Source organism: Mixophyes fleayi, chromosome 4 (genome assembly GCF_038048845.1).
Source record: "Mixophyes fleayi isolate aMixFle1 chromosome 4, aMixFle1.hap1, whole genome shotgun sequence".
NCBI lineage: Eukaryota > Metazoa > Chordata > Amphibia > Anura > Limnodynastidae > Mixophyes > Mixophyes fleayi.
The window spans coordinates 60,712,250-60,732,589 of NC_134405.1; the positions used below are offsets into that span (position 1 = coordinate 60,712,250).

Sequence of the window (20,340 nt, forward strand, 5' to 3'; positions counted from 1 at the left end):
AACCTTCTAGTAGAGGTGAGGAATAGCTTTTCTAGTAAAATGGTGTTGTAATGGAATTTGGTAACGGGGGCACATGACCTCAATTAACTGTCTAAAACCAGCTGCATTAATTGTGGATATTGGATGCAGATCTAATACAATCTACTTGGTGGTAGACAGGGACGTGCAGGAAATGCTGTCTATGGCCCGAAAAATTTTGGGACATTTTCAGCATTCTGCAACAGCATGTAGGAAATTACAGGAGCTGCAAGAACAATTTATTTTGCCCTGTCACCAACTGAAGCAAGAGGTGGTAGCAAGTTGGAAAACCACACTTTATATGCTTGTGAGGATGAAGGAACAGCGAAAAGCCATTCAAGCTTAATCCACAAGCCATGACATTGGGAAAGGAGGGGGAATGTATTTTAGTTGAGCACAGTAGAGAATACTTTCCATGTTGGGCAAGGTGCTGAAACGATTTAAGGTAGTCATTTGTGAACAGAGTTCAGACACTGCTAGCTTGAGCAAAGTGATTCCCTTAACTAGACTTTTGGAAAAGCACCTTGAAAATTTGAAGGAGGAGATGAAACAAAGAAATTACGCTGAGTACTTTAATCGCTTCACCAGGATTTAAAAGTTATCAACTTCTGGAAACCGTATCACTTCATTTTGGCGACTATGCTTGATCGTAAGTTTAAGAGCTATGTCTTCTCTTTATTTCCCACTGTCCCAGATCACAAGAGATGCAATGAGCTCCTGGTGAGCAAGTTGACAGCTGAAGTGATACCTGACACAACGGCGTCCCCTACTTCAGTTTCTCAGGCTACTGCTGCTAGGAAAAATTTAAGCTTTTCTAAGAAATCTAAGGAGGATGCAGATGACTCAGCAGAACATTTTGACATTTGGTCTGGTATAAAAGAATTGCCGAAAAATCGTGACAGCTGTGTCGTAAAATGAACTACAAATTCCAGGAGGAAGGCCTTTACTGGCATTTAGATCAAAGTACAGAGACTTCTGTAATGGTGGATTCCAGCAGAAATTAATTAGTATTGTGTGAGGATGATGTACACACTGATGAGGGTGAGAATGATGACAGTGTAGATTGCAGGTGCTGGGATCTAGCTGGAAGTAGGGAGCTAGCTGATGCTGGAATGCTTATTAATATTTGGATAAAATGACATGTTGGCAATTTTATGTTTTTCTACAGTAAAGTTTCCCCTTTATTAAAGATGTGTTTTTTTCTTTAAATAGGTAAAAACTTTTTTTTAACTTTTTTGTTTTTGACATTTATGTTACAGAGACTTCTGTAATGGCGGTTTCCTGCAGGGATGAATTAATATTGTTACATGGAAGAGAAAAGAAGGAATAGTACTGAAAGGAGCACTCTTTTAATCAGATAATGGAATTATTTTCATTTGTATACATTAAAATGAACAACCTTTATTAGTAAATTTAAAATAAATAAGCGAAATATTAAAATACGAAATTTGATACAAATTGACCTGAATATTACATCAGTTAAAAAAGGTAGAAAACTACCACGTTGGCCTGATGCTATGTATATTACCTCTTATTACTTAGTAGAGTGTATTCATGAAATGTAGTAACTAGGGTTGATTATAAGAGGGGCTGTGGTAAACCTTATTATTTTAAATCCACCAGGAGGCAGGCTAGAGTCCGCCTACTGAATAGACTTAGCTAGTCCACATATATCATTATTACCACTCTCTGATCGTTATCACTATTATAAGGTGTGAGGTAATGGTAAATCTAATGATTCATGAATAAGGAACGTGTTCCCTGTCAGGGTATCACTACTCACTGATTATAGGGGTAAAATCTGATATACTATACGTATAGTCTCAGGAGGTCCACTGGTTAATGTGCTCACCAGTTCATATAGCCCCTTTGTTCTGGACTAACTATACAGATTATTGTAATTCACCCTGATACTTTCTGTCTGCTGTATCTTAGCGTGGAATTATCTGGCTAAATACATCGCTAACTAATGTCAGTGAATCGTGGACTGCTAAACCCTAAGTCTTATTTCATGGATGTAAGAGAATATAATAATATAAAACACCGCTGCTCTTAATTATTAAATAGTGAGGACATAGCACACAGGCTCAGCGTGAACGCCGACGCGCGTTTCACTTATGAGCTTTAACGAGGCAAGTTAAAGCTCATAAGCGAAACGCGCGTCGGCGTTCACGCTGAGCCTGTGTGCTATGTCCTCACTATTTAATAATTAAGAGCAGCAGTGTTTTATATTATTATATTCTCTTACATCCATGAAATAAGACTTAGGGTTTAGCAGTCCACGATTCACTGACATTAGTTAGCGATGTATTTAGCCAGATAATTCCACGCTAAGATACAGCAGACAGAAAGTATCAGGGTGAATTACAATAATCTGTATAGTTAGTCCAGAACAAAGGGGCTATATGAACTGGTGAGCACATTAACCAGTGGACCTCCTGAGACTATACGTATAGTATATCAGATTTTACCCCTATAATCAGTGAGTAGTGATACCCTGACAGGGAACACGTTCCTTATTCATGAATCATTAGATTTACCATTACCTCACTCCTTATAATAGTGATAACGATCAGAGAGTGGTAATAATGATATATGTGGACTAGCTAAGTCTATTCAGTAGGCGGACTCTAGCCTGCCTCCTGGTGGATTTAAAATAATAAGGTTTACCACAGCCCCTCTTATAATCAACCCTAGTTACTACATTTCATGAATACACTCTACTAAGTAATAAGAGGTAATATACATAGCATCAGGCCAACGTGGTAGTTTTCTACCTTTTTTAACTGATGTAATATTCAGGTCAATTTGTATCAAATTTCGTATTTTAATATTTCGCTTATTTATTTTAAATTTACTAATAAAGGTTGTTCATTTTAATGTATACAAATGAAAATAATTCCATTATCTGATTAAAAGAGTGCTCCTTTCAGTACTATTCCTTCTTTTCTCTTCCATGTATTAATGTTCCAAAACAGTACTGGAGCACCTCCCCGAGCTCTATTGGGTAATAATTATACCAATTGATACATAAGGGGTTTATAGCCTGGTGCTGAGTACACCCCAAACTATTATGAATTAATATTGTGTTAGGATGATTTACACAGTGATGATTGTGAGGATGAGGCTGAAGATGATGACAACAACATCCTGCCACTGTAGAGTTCATTGACAGCACTGTTACCTTAGCTGCGATCTAAATGCTAATGCAGTGTCGAAGTCATATAGTAAGATGAGCGAAAGTATATTGGTAATATTGTTTTATTGGTCGATTGCACTCAGTATGCCACGCTACATGTGGCATACGGCTATCGCACGGTAAAATACGCACGTACACACTCGCATTACAACATTTAGTTATTTATATAATTCATATTCATATTGGTTCTGTTACACAGTAATTTATGAGCAGATAGTATTTAGTTTATTATTAGTTTATATATTATGATTATATGTACACTTCAGTGTTATTTAAGGTTCAGGTTATAGGAAATGTGTCATGTCTGATATCATTCTAATCCCCTATTCATCAGCAGCTGTCCGGTTCCATCGCCCAAGAGATCGCATATTGCATACTCTAGTTATTGATGTTAGGCAATATCTTGTCAGATTGATATCAGACTGTAAAATGCTAATGGGCTAGACTAGTGTAACTGGTTTCTGGGCGGGAGATTCATCTGGAATGTTGACCTCAGCCTTTGAGGGGGTTGTTTGAACTAGCCTATGTTCTGTTTACCCTGGACCCACCTGAAGTCTGGACCTATAGAAGCAAGCCACGTCCTCTGCATTGTTCTCTCTGTAACACTGAATGTATATATGATCATAGCTGCTCTCCCAGTCTTCAGACTACTCTGACCACAGTGTTCAAGGGTGAACTACTGTCCACTCTTGCCCGTGGTAGCGCAGTGGTATGTATGTATCTTTTGGTATTGGCTGTACTGTACTGTATTATATTATAATCATGTATTGAACTGTTAAACTTTGCATCTGCTAAAATAAATCACTTTGTGCGTTAGAAACAAAATGCAATCGCTTGGGCAATGCTTATTTGAAAACGATAGAATTACTTTAATAGCAGGATGCCGCTGGGCTACAGCGCCGTTCACCGCTGACCACCACTGTAAGTAAAAAGAAAAGTAATCTCCATAACAAACTGCTCTTATAAGAGCATATTTCTGAATTCTATACAACTACTCTTCTTACCAGGCGCGGACTGGCAAGTTTCAGCCCTGGGGGCGCACAGGCGGCCGCATCACATGACACACGATGCGGCCGCGTCATTCATGATGCGGCCACATCGCGTTTCGTGTGATGCGGCCGCCTGTGCGCTGACGCGGCCACATCAAGTGCTGGGCAGCCGGCCCTAACAGTGGTTAGACTGAGCGGCCCGGGGGACCGATGCCCCCCTGCCCCCCGGTCCAGCCCGCCCCTGCTTCTTACTCATTCCTTCCACCTACCTCCTCCATACCCAAACCCCTATTCCAGCCCACTTATATACCACCACTCTTCCCACCCACCTCTACTCCCACTGATCTCACTGACCCCTTATTTTACTCACTCTCTATATTTCTCAACTATTTAAACTAATTCTAATTTGATTTTCACAATATTTCATTAAATCTCTTTTTTTATTTAAAATTTTAATATAAATTTCTATTGTATAATATATCTATTTTTATTTTATATATATATATATATATATATATATATATATATATATATATATATATATATATATATATATATATATATATATATATATATATATATATATATATATATATATATATATATATTTATTATATTTTATTTATATTTATATTTACTTGTATTCATTTTATCTTAGAACATATGTGAGCTACAAAATATGACCTAACTAGTTCCACCGCTGGAACACACGGAAGAAGAGGAGCAATAGGTCAAATTCTTTTATATAACACACAATGACACGGAGACAGGGTTTAATGGGTTTTGTGTGTGTGTGTTTGTATACAAATATACTTATATATATATATATATATATATATATATATATATATATATATATGTATATATATATATATATATACACACACACACAATTACACAATTCTCGGCTACACATACTTGCAAATGCATGATAAGCCAAATGCATCAGAGATATAGGTAGAGCTATCTCTCTCTCTCTCTCTCTCTATAGGTAGCTATATATATATATATATATATATATATATATATTTAACATACAGCAGATATATAAACAGCGCTAATAGCCACAACGTAACCACCAGTATAAATAACTGGATGAATAGATTTACCAAAAAAGACACAATCAGTCCCGATAAAAACACATAGCTCGTTTAAGAGTGGCAGCCTTGAATCACTTGGGTCCAGATGGTTAATCCGGAGGGATGTAGTAACTGCGGATAGATAAACAAGTATGGCGCTCCAATGTGTAGTATTGATAGTAATATGGGAAGATGTAATAAAATGCGTACCATATAGATGAAATCAATGATCCTGTGGTAGAAACGGAGTTCCTCTTCTGAAGTAATATCTCCCCCTCTCCAACAGTAGCGATAATGTGGGTCAAAAAATAGAAAAACACATATAGTGTAATAGAGTTTATGTGGTTTATCACCACATGTGATAGAACCTCCACCAGGATCAATTGTTTAGCCCGGCACCAAATGGGTTAATTTTAAGAGTACACCTCCAAAAACACAAACAGCTTATACTGCGTACCAGATGATGCAGAGTGAACTCTGAGATGGCAATGCCTCAGTCAAAGGTCATCCAGGGCGGAAAATGGATGAAGATAGACAAAGGATGCAGTGTAAAAGTATGAAAATGAAAATTTATTAAAACGAGTAGTAGTAACTTACATATAGTAGTAATAACGATGCCAATAGCGACCACAGCTCAACGCGTTTCGTCCCAACACAGTGGGACTTCCTCAGGAGCAAAAAAACACATGTTGAACATTCAAAAAAGCCGGCCTTATAACCGGACAGTCGCGCCATTTAGGCGCATGCGCAGAACCGCCATATACTGCGCATGCGCGAAAGAAAACTTTATTGATATGTACAAATTTAAGATTGAAGGACAATTCCTCCGTTAGAAACAACAGAATAAATACAACACACACATAATGACGAGTACAACTATGCACACAGATAAAGGTACAGGCATCCTCACATATATATTTAGATATATAAAGACAAATATTGTCATGATGATAGAAATAACCAACATATCGATATGTGGTCTGATTGAATTGCTTGATAATCTGATTATACGCTATAGCCTCTATCTGAAATACATCACACTGAACCTACTTATAAAACCTGAAAAAGCAAGTTTCACAGACAATTATTGCCATATAATGTAACATATATCTAGTAAATTATAAAATCAAATATAAAAATATTATAAAAATATTATAGAAAGTATATATATTATAAAAAGGGGGCTATCTCGTACATTTCATTTAAACCAGAGGGTATTAAAGTACCCAACTGGAAAATCCAAAACATTTCCCTTTGGGAAAGTTTCCGTTGTAAATCACCTCCCCTCACATGTAGTGATACTTTTTCCAGAGCCATGAATTTAAAATGTTTAGGATCACAGTTATGTTTAAGAGAAAAATGTCTTGATACGGAGTGACTCTGTACTCCGTTTTTGATATTACGTACATGTTCCTGGATCCGCAGTTTCAATGGGCGTTTTGTTTTCCCCACATATTTTAATTACACGAACACTCCAACATATAAACAACCGAAGTTGTCAAACAGTCCATTCGTTGTTTCACATTAAATTGTCTGCTATTGTCAAAATTGTGAAAGGAAGTTTTTGCCGTATTCATATATTTACATACGTTACAATGAGTACATTGTACTGAACCTATGTTATTTGACAACAAACATGGAGGTTTTTTTAGTGGAATATTTTTCCTTAATAAGCTAGGAGCAATACAATCTTTTAAATTCCGATTTTTTTGGGAATAATACAAACGGTTTGTCTGGAAGAATTTTAGACAAAACCGGATCTCTTAGTAAAATGCTCCAATGTTTGATCAGTGTTTTTTTAATCAAGTTCTCACAGCTATTAAATTCCGTAATGAAAGGTACCAAATCTCTCCTATCAACCTTCTCTGTGTATTGTAATGTTTCCATCCGATCCTTATTTCTAATTTTATTTTTTGCCTCCCTAAGGAGCTCATTCGGGTATTCCCTTTCTTTAAACCGATCCAAGTAAATATCGAGTTGTTCCTCAAAATCTGAATTCAAACTACAATTTCTTTTTAATCGGTTAAATTGGGACAGGGGGATATTATCTTTCCATCTCTTTTGATGGCAACTTTCATAGTGCAAGTAGCTGTTAGTGTCCACATGTTTTATGAAGTTTTTTGTGATAACTTCAGTGCCATTTGATGTTAAGATTAAATCAAGATATTCAACCTGTATCTTGTTGATATTGGCCGTAAACTTAAGATTGTATTCATTATCACTGATATACTGTAAAAATTCCTCAAATTCTTCACATGAACCATTCCACACTACCAAAATATCGTCAATATAACGTTTATACATTTTGATCTTATCTGTAAATGGGTTCGGCTTCTAAAAGAGAATACAAAGGTAGCCTCGCCTCTAAAAAGGAGGTATACCGACGACGAGGAAAACGAGGGGGAGTTCAAGTCTTACAAAAGAAGGTTCCTCTAGATCCTAATGTTAATTTTAGCACTAAAGGGATATTCAATCTTTCCGAGCATAAGCTGTCTAAATCTGAAGTTTCGGTACTTAACAAAGGGCTTACATTTGCCCCTACCAAACATCTTAATAAATTTCAGATGTATATAGACGTACAGAAATTTGTGCGTAAATTGACACTCAAAAGGCATTTTGCTAGAAAGGATTCCGCTTGTCTTCAAAATTTTGAGTCATCTTCTAAATCTGGTCTGAAATTAACATCCAAATTTTACCCACTTGAGTCAAAAAGCAACCATATCCACATCTTTCAGGATCTGATTGTTCAAGATCTTTGCTATTCTGACTCCATTAAAAAAGTGAAAGGTAATTTAACCATACATGAGAAACAAGCGTTAAAGGAGCTACAGTCAAATAATAATATAGTCATCAAACAGGCCGATAAGGGGGGAGGTACAGTAATTCTCAATAGGTCTGATTATGTGGCAGAGGCCAACAGACTTTTGGGAGATTCGACAGCATATTTGAAATTAGATAAAGATCCTACCCATGATTATGTTACCCTACTAAGGGAATTATTATCGAAAAGTCTTCATGCTAATATTTTAAATAAGGATGAATTCCAATTTTTGTATACCTCTTGTCCTATCATTCCCACTTTTTATTACCTCCCGAAGGTCCACAAGGACCTAAAAGTACCCCCAGGACGACCGATAATATCGGGTATAGACTCTTTAATGTCCAATTCATCAAAATACATAGATATGTTCCTAAAAAAGTATGTAAGTTCTCTAGCATCTTATCTGAAAGACACTAATAATATTTTACAAATATTGAAAGATTTTGTTTAGGATAATTCATATTACTGGGTTACAATTGACGTACAATCCCTCTATACGTCTATACAGCATGAGAGGGGAATTGAGTCATGCAAGGAATTTCTAGATAAAGATGAATCACTTACACAAGATCATAAGAATTTCATCTGTGATCTAATGTGCTTTGTTTTGTCCCATAACTATTTTAGTTTTCTGGACACCTTCTACCTCCAGATTTGGGGTACTGCCATGGGAACAACATTTGCACCCAGCTTTGCGAATTTGCATATGGGAAGTTGGGAGGCAAAATACATCTATAAGTTGAACCCATTTACAGATAAGATCAAAATGTATAAACGTTATATTGACGATATTTTGGTAGTGTGGAATGGTTCATGTGAAGAATTTGAGGAATTTTTACAGTATATCAGTGATAATGAATACAATCTTAAGTTTACGGCCAATATCAACAAGATACAGGTTGAATATCTTGATTTAATCTTAACATCAAATGGCACTGAAGTATTCATAAAAAACTTCATAAAACATGTGGACACTAACAGCTACTTGCACTATGACAGTTGCCATCAAAAGAGATGGAAAGATAATATCCCCCTGTCCCAATTTAACCGATTAAAAAGAAATGGTAGTTTGAATTCAGATTTTGAGGAACAACTCGATATTTACTTGGATCGGTTTAAAGAAAGGGAATACCCGAATGAGCTCCTTAGGGAGGCAAAAAATAAAATTAGAAATAAGGATCGGATGGAAACATTACAATACACAGAGAAGGTTGATAGGAGAGATTTGGTACCTTTCATTATGGAATTTAATAGCTGTGAGAACTTGATTAAAAAAACACTGATCAAACATTGGAGCATTTTACTAAGAGATCCGGTTTTGTCTAAAATTCTTCCAGACAAACCGTTTGTATTATTCCCAAAAAATCGGAATTTAAAAGATTGTATTGCTCCTAGCTTATTAAGGAAAAATATTCCACTAAAAAAACCTCCATGTTTGTTGTCAAATAACATAGGTTCAGTACAATGTACTCATTGTAACGTATGTAAATATATGAATACGGCAAAAACTTCCTTTCACAATTTTGACAATAGCAGACAATTTAATGTGAAACAACGAATGAACTGTTTGACAACTTCGGTTGTTTATATGTTGGAGTGTTCGTGTAATTAAAATATGTGGGGAAAACGAAACGCCCATTGAAACTGCGGATCCAGGAACATGTACGTAATATCAAAAACGGAGTACAGAGTCACTCCGTATCAAGACATTTTTCTCTTAAACATAACTGTGATCCTAAACATTTTAAATTCATGGCTCTGGAAAAAGTATCACTAAATGTGAGGGGAGGTGATTTACAACGGAAACTTTCCCAAAGGGAAATGTTTTGGATTTTCCAGTTGGGTACTTTAATACCCTCTGGTTTAAATGAAATGTACGAGATAGCCCCCTTTTTATAATATATATACTTTCTATAATATTTTTATAATATTTTTATATTTGATTTTATAATTTACTAGATATATGTTACATTATATGGCAATAATTGTCTGTGAAACTTGCTTTTTCAGGTTTTATAAGAAGGTTCAGTGTGATGTATTTCAGATAGAGGCTATAGCGTATAATCAGATTATCAAGCAATTCAATCAGACCACATATCGATATGTTGGTTATTTCTATCATCATGACAATATTTGTCTTTATATATCTAAATATATATGTGAGGATGCCTGTTCCTTTATCTGTGTGCATAGTTGTACTCGTCATTATGTGTGTGTTGTATTTATTCTGTTGTTTCTAACGGAGGAATTGTCCTTCAATCTTAAATTTGTACATATCGATAAAGTTTTCTTTCGCGCATGCGCAGTATATGGCGGTTCTGCGCATGCGCCAAAATGGCGCGACTGTCCGGTTATAAGGCCGGCTTTTTTGAATGTTCAACATGTGTTTTTTTGCTCCTGAGGAAGTCCTACTGTGTTGGGACGAAACGCGTTGAGCTTTGGTCGCTATTGGCATCGTTATTACTACTATATGTAAGTTACTACTACTCGTTTTAATGAATTGTCATTTTCATACATTTACACTGCATCCTTTGTCTATCTTCATCCATTTTCCGCCCTGGATGACCTTTGACTGAGGCATTGACATCTCAGAGTTCACTCTGCATCATCTGGTACGCAGTATAAGGTGTTTGTGTTTTTGGAGGTGTACTCTTAAGATTAACCCATTTGGTGCCGGGCTAAACAATTGATCCTGGTGGAGGTTCTATCACATGTGGTGATAAACTACATAAACTCTATTACACTATATGTGTTTTTCTATTTTTTGACCCACATTATCGCTACTGTTGGAGAGGGGGAGATATTACCTCAGAAGAGGAACTCCGTTTCTACCACACGATCATTGACTTCATCTATATGGTACGCATTTTATTACATCTTCCCATATTACTATCAATACTACACATTGGAGCGCCATACTTGTTTATCTATATATATATATATATATATATATATATATATATATATATATATATATATATATATATATCATGCATTTGCAAATATGTGTAACAGAATTCTTTCAGTAAAGTGCTAGCCACACCCCCACATTAGATTGGCCACACCCACTATGCAAATGCTACTCCCACTTAGATGGGGGGCATTGGTGCCATGTCTCGCCCAGGGCACTAAAATGTGTAGTTACGGCACTGGCTTGTTTTATGGGGGCCCAGACCAATCAAGCACTTCAGCCACAAAAGTGGCACTCCTGGTCGCTGGAGTGCTTGGTTTGTAAAAGTGTTCATGTCCTTTTTAAGATCCCAAGGACAATTCCATCTTGCACCACTTTTCATTTTAGCTACCGATGTGTGCCAATGTTACCTACATGTGCTATAAGTGCTGAAATTTGCTGTCAATCATCTTCCAATTGCTTCTCTCTCGTACATGTGACCACATACTTTGTTTTTCACTGGGTTCACCATCTCCAACTGTGTTAGAGGAGTGCTCCGGGTGATGGCAATCTCCTCAACTTCATCTTCCAAATCTTCATCTGCAGGTGCCAGTGACACATCCATTTGGTTTCTCAGGTCTCTTGGCTTTAAACTGGACATATTTATCATCCTGCCTCAGGGCCACCTCTGTATTATTCTTCTAATGCGCAGTGTATCTCTTGTGTACAAGCTCTCTTAAATCCGGGATTTCATCTGGTGGGTCACGTTTTAATTTAAGCACGGTCTCCTCAACTGCATCTATTTATTAGTTTAAATCTCTGTTCAATGCAGCGTATTCCAACATGACGGATTCCATGCTGCCCACATGTTCCGTGTCACAGTCTGTATGAAGCAGATGTAATGCCACTCCTATTGTAATATCCATTCCTGTGTCCAGGGGCGCACGCAGGGGGGGTTTCTGGTTCTCCAGAAACCCCTCCCCTCCACAAACTAACAGGCAATAAACACTGCCCTGTACTGTACAGCAGCCGCGGCGCTGTCACAGAAGCGTCCGCGGCGGTGCTGTATTGTACTATGAAACAGCACTGCCGTGGATGCTTCTTTGACAGCTCTGCGGCTGCTGTATAGTAAAGCATCGCTAAAAAATAGAGCTGCTGCGCATGCACAGCAGCTCTCTCTGACTCTTTATCCGTTTGCCCCTGGTGTCTACATAAGTTTGGCAGTTCTTCAGGGATGAGAGGGAGGTAAACACAGAGAAGGAGATTAAACATGCAGCATGAGCAGACATGGTTTAATAATGTAACGGTCATTAACAGCGCTGTTGGGTTTAAGGCAGCTAAGCTATTGGTAGCTTGTTTTGTGGGGGCCCAAACAAACCAAGGACTGCAGCCACAAAAGTGGCGCTCCTTGTGACTAGAGTGCTTGCTTTGTTAAACTGTACATGTCCCAAGGACAATTTCATCTTGCACCACTCTTCTTTTCTGCCACTGCTGTGTGGCAATATTTCCTAGATGTGCTATGAACTGCTGTGTGCTTGTGTCATTTAGCGTCCAGCCAGCTCGCTGCAGTCTTTGTCCAAAAGTGGATGAAAACAATATTGTTACCTGTGGGGTGGTCAAACTTGAGTGGAAATGACTGGAAATTAGTGTTAATGAGGTTAATAATAATGTAGGAACAAAAAAAAGAAGCAAAGTTATGTGATTTGCATATATTCCAACGTTACAATTATGTTTAATGATTTTCCTCAGTGATAAGACATAATACAAATATGTACCTTAAAATAGGCAGCTACACCATGTTATTCTACTTAATATGTTTTTGGATAGGTGACGTATATAAAAAATAAACTATTTATGGTTTTCTTTAATGGTTTTAACCCACTAGGTGGCGCTGTTCAAGTCCAATAGGTGGTTTTTGGACAGTTATTGAGTGGTTTAGATCCAAGTTAACTGAGTAGTTTTTTTCTGCTTTAGCTCTGTATAGCTTGGTAGGTTTTACAATGCTAATTATTTGTGGCATTTTTGTATTTATATGTGTCTATATGGATCTAGTTGTAGGATTTCCATATCCATCGTGATGGCTTCTGTGTATGGACTCCCTGGTTTGCAGGGCACTATACATTGTCGCCTTTAACTTATGGACAGAACTATTTTGTTGGACTTCTGATGTAAGCATGTGAAATAGGCATTATGTGGATCCTAGTGTCAATTACAGCATGTAATATGTTGTTTTGATTATGCTTATGACAGCTTTTGCAGTTCTGTCTCATGGTTGTGGTTTTGCTATTGGTGGAGGGTGTGTTGAGAAGTGCCCCGGCGACGAGGCGACCAAAAGGAAGGTGATGGAAGAAGCTACTCACCATTCCAGCGGTGAGTATCCCTTCCTTCCTGCAGGTCCCGGCGACAGCAGGCAAGTGATCCCAGCTCACTTCCCACTGCTGGTCAATCGGTGGCCGGATCGGCGAGCCAATCCTGGCTCGCCTCCAGCCAATCAGGACTCGCGTTAACGGCTGATGACATCAGCGCGCCGGCGGCTTTATCTGCCACCGGGCACCAACATGCAGTCAGTCCGGCGGCTGAGAGGAAGAAGGAGGACGTCTCCAGACGTCCAGCAGTGGAAGCGGCAGGGAGCACTTGTAAGGGCTGTGAGCTACCCTGCCGCCCGAAGACTTCAAGCAAGTCGCAGGAGAGGAGATCGTCGGCAGGAAGCCCTTGTAAGGGCTAAGAGCGCCCCCGCCAAGCAGCCTTCAGTAGCGCCGAACAAGAGAAGAGGCGCCGGCGACTGGAGACTCGAAGACGGCGAGTTAAGCTGAGTTTCCTGCGCGGAGCAGGTGAGTACAAATTACTCTGGAAGGGCACCTAAGTCCTGAGCCCCAGGGCAAGGCGGGCTTAATGGCTGGGGCTCGGTCCGCGGGCAAAGGCTGTGGGGTACAGCATCTCAGGACGTGAGAGTGGTCTGTCAGAGGAGAAGTACGGTGTGGTGAGTTCCATAACGGTCCCTCGGGATTGAGTAAGTATCAGGGGTGTTGGGGAGGGTTGTCTTAATGCTGTTTCTCTTACAGGTGCTGATCAGAAGACAAGGTACGTGGAAGGAACAGAGGGGCTCCATCGCAGATTCGCATACGTGAGTATAGCCGCGGCGAGAGCTGTTCCCTTGGTGCACTCCCCTTGTGGAGCTGTCCCTCCCGTATTCTCCCTTTCCCCTTACAGCAAAACGAGTGTCCTGCACACAAAGTCAGGGGCCTACCTCCTCTGCGGCGTTTAGGCGCTCGGACATCCCCCACCCCTCACCCTTGCATTGGTTTTATAATTAACAAGTAGGCCTGGGGGTGGAGTGTGATGATGTCGGATGTGATGCATACCAGAGGGCTGACATTCTGATGATGTCAGCCCATTTCCAGGGAGAGTTGCTGGGTGATGTGCACATGGTGTAGCTGCCCATTTAAGGTAAATGTTTGTATTAATTTTATCCCTGAGGAAAATCATTAAACTTGATTGAAACGTTGGAATAAGAACAACTTTGTTTATAGATACTTTGGAAGTCCAAGCAGTGCTGCCCCCACTTGGTGATGTATTTTGAAAAAGTTATTTTTCTAGGACACCCAGGCAAGTTTTATTAACATAAACAAAGTAAACAAAACACAAATAAAACCGTGCCTCTCCGGCACTTACTTAAACATTTGTGGAAGCCCTCCCTCCTGGGCGGGACCTTATGTCCCACACACAAATCAAACATGTATTATTGCTCACCACAGCAGAGTGTCTCAGGAGGCAACTAACCTCCTACACCAGGTCTGAGACAGTGATTAAAGCAGAGCTGCAACCGTTTAACATTCGTGTGTCAGGTGCAGCTCCTAATCAGTCTGTTGTGAGGCTGCAGACCAGAAGATTCGGACTGGGCCTTTGTACGGAGCCCACCCTGTTCTCCCCCTACAAAACACCAGGGACCCTTAACAGCTGAACACACTCTTTTGGATGCTGCTTCCTATACATAGCAATCTCCCTGGGTTTAAATGCATGCAAGTCAGACAGCCTGGGACATGAATACCTGACATTCAATCTAGTGACTGTCACAATCCCCCTTCCCTGTTTCAACCCACTGGTGGAACATTCGTAACCCTAAATGCTCCTCTATTTCTGACCAAAAAAATGTTTCGTCTCATGTTGTAAACTGTGAGCGAGGGCATTGGTACAGATCCTTTCCAACCCATAGGAACAAGGGATAGTAGAGAAACTGGGGTAATTGCCAGCAAATTTTTATAATGAGAGGTGGAAACATGGCACCGACACTCAGAGCAGGATGATCAACATCCAAGACATCTTTTCGAACCCCTGGTTTATTGCCAAGTAAGGATACAACAAGCTATTACCAAGTTCTACTGGATTCTCATTAATAATTTTAACACTTTCTCTGGCTTTTATTAGAGTGGGGTCTTTGAATTGCTCTGAGGCACGAACATCTTTCTTTATTTTAACATCAGATGCACAGTTAGCAGTCTTAACAACATTTTCCATTGAAATAGAAAGTACACTATCCTGCAGTCCACTGCTACCCTTGTCATTTCCTGACTCCCCAACCACATTCGATAAAGGGAACACTTCCGACTTGGGGAACACTTCCATTGAATCAGTGACATTACCATGTGGGTCTGGGCTATTCACTTTAGCAATCGACTGGGATTCCTATAGCTTCCAAAAGTGGGAACAATCTCTCCCCAGTATTACATCAAACTTCAAACCAGGAACTAATCCCATAGTGACTACCACGTGACCATACTGTGTTTCTACTTGTACCTCTGCAGCATCATAACGGAGTGTATCCCCGTTTATAAAGGTTACAACAACACTTTTCCCTTGACACTTTAAGGGACTCACCAACATTGCTTTTACAAGAGAAACCATGCTGTTCGAATCTAGCAGTGCTTTTACCCTTTTACCTTCTACAGCAACTTCACACATTAATTTGTCAGGCTTAGCCTGTCGGTCTGCAATACAGGCTAACTGGGCACATAAAGAACTTCTATGAGGTACATAAGCATTATTATATTGCATAGATTCAAAGGTATGTGAACAATTACCAGCAATATGGCCTAAGCCACCACATCTAAAACAGGTAATCACATTTCTATCACATCTCTTATGAGGCGGAACCTTCTTGACATAACTGGCCAATCTCCAGGCTCTGAGCATACAGTCTCTGTACATTTCAGTTCATTCCACCCCACAGTACCCTTTTCCCCCACGAACAGTCTTTCCAGAATTCACTGGAGATCGTCATTGTAGAACCAGAGGCCAGTGGGGTGTACTCTTCATTTCTTTTGCTGCAACACTTTCAGCGGAGCAAAACAAGTGGACAAGCATTCAGCTTCCTGGCGTGGCTGACTTTTCAGCCCACTTAACTGTTGCAAAGGCAAGTCGGTAATATTCGCGGTCTGCAGCACCTTTTGAAGTATATTAATTTCTTGAGTTCTTGTGACTTAAGGCTCCGGTAAGATCTTGGACAATCCTGGATCACTTAACTGCTTTTCTTTTCCTGAAACCCAAGTGAAAGGTGTTTCAAAGTCAGGGTCAAACCTCTCCCAGTTATCCTTAACAGTTTGTATTCTGCTAACATTGTCTTGAATAGCTTTAGTAAGGTACTGAAGGTCTTTTTGAACTGTGGACAACTCTGCTAGATTTTTTGGGGTTTGCTCCTGTTGACAGTTAACTTTCCATTCTTTTTCACTCATTGACCTTTGTTGGTCTTTCAGTGCTGTTCTCTTTGGTTCAGCCCTGCTTACAGGACTCTCTTAACTCTTGTACTTCTGTTTAAGAAGCACGCTCTTCTAATTGTGCTGCCTGAGCGGAGAAGGTCTCAGCACCCAGCTTATCATGCTGAATCTTTAACTCTTCATATTGAGTTTTGCATCGCTTTCCAATACTTTCAACCTGGGTTATGGCCTTAATTTTCTCTTGTATATCTGTGACTTTGGCATCAAGTTCTTTCTGCAGATTTTCTTTTTCATTGCTCAGCTTCACTTCTTCTTCACTGCTGTATTTCAGAATCCACTTTTAATTTATGCTGGGTCACTGTCTTTGCATTTACCAGCGCTTTGCCACACTCTATATTCAAAATATCTCTTAGCACACTTATTTCTCTCCAAATTTGCTCCATGCGCTGCTAATATTCCGCTTGTGCAGTTTCAAACCGTGTTTTAGAAATTTATTTTTCTTGTCTCACACTTTTAAACAGTTCCCGGGACTCATCAAGGGCTAACTGCTGTTGCCTTTGGAGGGCTGCCTGCTGGGCCTTAGCAGTTTGTATCAAGCTCTTAAGCACGTCCTCCTTCTCAGGACACTGCAACCCAGTCTTTTTCCTGAGTCCAGACAAATGTGTATCTGGCTCTTTATCAGACATGGCTGCAGCATTTTTCAACATAGCACAAAAAGGGTCATAAACCATCATCACCTCAACGTGCCCCAAGTCCTGATTTTTGTCTCTCTCCATATTGACACTGACACACCTGTATGCAATCTTTTTGCTTTGACGCTGTAGGCTTCTGCTTTTTCTTGCCCATTGCAGCTTGAGAAGCAGCCAATTTTATCTTTATATGGACAAAAAACTTTCTATATAGAAGGAGCCCCTCACTTCACTTGATGTGTGGCACTACAATACCCAGCATATGTACTTTTCTTTTGCAGAGCAAAGATTTTTTTTTCTTCTTAAAACTGCTGCTCATAGTAACATAGTAACATAGTTTGTGATTTCACTGCTGTCTGATTTCAAGTGCTGTTTGTTTAAAGTGTGGAGTTAGATCCAGTAAGGATTGCTGTGCTGTGTTGAGAGAGTGATATAGTTTGGGGAATTATTCTGTGTGTTTATTGAAGAGGATTCGTTTTTCTGTGTGTTATTAAGTGTCCCTTTTTTCTTTTTCTTTTTTTTTTTCTTCTTTCTGTTAGAGCTAGTTGGTGTGGTTTAATTACATAAGTAAATACAGCTGGTTAGTGCAAGCTCTATATAACAGGAGGTAGTAAGCGATTTCATTAAGCTTGTGATTTCACTGCTGTCTGATTTCAAGTGCTGTTTGTTTAAAGTGTGGCGTTGAATCCAGGAAGGGGTTTAATCTGGTAAGTGGCTAGCAAAGGTTGGTTACCTCAAGTTCACTGTAGGCTATTAGAAGTTAGATTAGCTATAATAAGATGAGTAGTAGCAGGCTTGATGATCTCACTCAATGCATATCTTGTCATATGTATGCACACTTGGAGCAAGTGTTCCAAGGTTTATACCTCTGTGAGAAATGTGAGCAACTGGTCTCTTTGGAAGCCCAGGTAACTGATCTAAAGCAGACCATTGCAACATTGAGAGACATTGCCAACCTGGGGCCTGATTCATTAAGGATCTTAAATGAAGAGGTATCTTATTTCAGTCTCCTGGACAAAACCATGTTACAATGCAAGGGGTGCAAACTAGTTTTCTGTTTTGCACATAAGTTAAATACTGACTGTTTTTCATGTAGCACACAAATATCAACTTTAAATTTCAGTGTACAAATAAGCTATCAAGTATTTGTGTGCTACATGAAAAAACAGTCAGTATTTAACTTATGTGCAAAACAGAAAACTAGTTTGCACCCCTTGCATTGTAACATGGTTTTGTCCAGGAGACTGAAATAAGATACCTCTTCATTTAAGATCCTTAATGAGTCAGGCCCCTGGAGTAGAGTTTACAGCTCACCGTTGATGCGTTAGCTGAGCAGGGTGGAGCAGAGACAGAGGAAGATGCACAGGTAGGCAGCTGGGTAACAGTTACTAGGGGTAGCAGAGGGAGGAAGAGGCAGGCCAGCTCTGAGCTAAGCAATCCCAGCAGATTTGCCAGATTGGATGAAGATACTGTGGAAGGCAGTTCAGAATTGGTAGAGTTGGATGAGACTGCTTCCTCTAGCAACCAGGGGAATGGTCTCTCCAGCATAGAGGGGACCAAAGTTACTCAGGGACCCAGGCAGATTGTGGTGGTAGGGGATTCAATTATTAGGAAGGTAGATAGGGCAATCTGTTACCAGGACCGTGCATGCCGAACAGTGTGTTGTCTCCCAGGTGCTCGGGATCGGCATATTGCGGATCGGGTGGACAGATTGTTGGGAGGGGCTGGGAATGAACCAGCGGTTTTGGTGCATGTTGGCAGCAATGACCGAGTTAGAGGAAGAAGGGGTGTCCTAAAGAATGATTTCAGGGACATAGGTCGCAAACTTAAGGCAAGGACATCCAAGGTAGTATTTTCAGAAATACTACCTGTGCCACGCGCTAGTCCAGGGAGGCAGCGGGAGATTAGGGATGTTAATGCATAGCTGATAAGGAGAGGCCCTTTTTAAAGCAAAAATAAATACCTAAGGGAGGCAATAGACTTAAGTGTATGCTTGCAAATGCAAGAAGCCTGACAGGTAAAATGGGGGAGTTAGAGCTAGTAGCAATTAATGAGCAGTATGATATTATAGGTATTACGGAGACCTGGTGGGATGATACACATGACTGGGCAGTCAACTTAGAAGGCTATTCTCTCTTCAGGAGGGATAGGGTAAATAAAAGTGGAGGAGGAGTATGTCTTTATATTAAGCCAGAATTAAAACCAAGTATTCAGGAAGTTAAATATGAGAATATTGGTGATAATATAGAGGCATTGTGGGTGGAAATATCCAGCAGAGGAAAAAGTTCAGAGAAGTTGCTGATAGGGATATGCTATAAACCGCCAGATATTAGTACGATTGAGGAAGCCCAACTTCTACAGCAAATTGAAAAGGCTACACAACTAGGTCAAATTTTAATTATGGGGAATTTTAATTATCCGGACATTGATTGGAGTACTGAGACCTGCGGTACAGCTAGGGGAAATAGGTCTCTGAGCACGCTAAAAGACCATTACATGTCCCAATTAGTAGAGGAACCAACTAGGAACCGGACTATACTGGACCTAGTAATAATAAACAATGTATAATACATAATATAATACATAATATCAAATATTCAAGTAAGGGAGCACTTGGAAAACAGTGATCATAATATGGTCTCATTTGAAATTAGTTTCCAGAAGCAACAGTATAAGGGATCAACTAGGACTTTAAACTTTAGAAAGGCAAATTTTAATATGCTAAAGGAGTCTATAAAGAGCATAGACTGGGACAAAGCCCTTGAAGGAAAAGTGGGCTGTCTTTAAAATGTTGTTGGAACCATACACACATAAGTTCATACCTATGGGAAATAAATGTAAAAGAATTAAGTCTAAACCAATGTGGCTAAATAAAAAGGTAAGGGAAGAAATGCAAAGGAAGAAGTGTGCATTTAAATTGTTTAAGTCTCAAGGTTCAGAGGAG

General features: G+C 39.5%; 1 protein-coding gene across 1 annotated transcript in view; it reads left to right on the forward strand.

Annotated features, from left to right (window-relative positions):
• The window catches only part of LOC142151490 (zinc metalloproteinase-disintegrin-like VLAIP-B), a 312,990-nt gene that overhangs the window by 270,945 nt on the left and 21,705 nt on the right, over positions 1-20,340 (forward strand). The window lies entirely within an intron of this gene.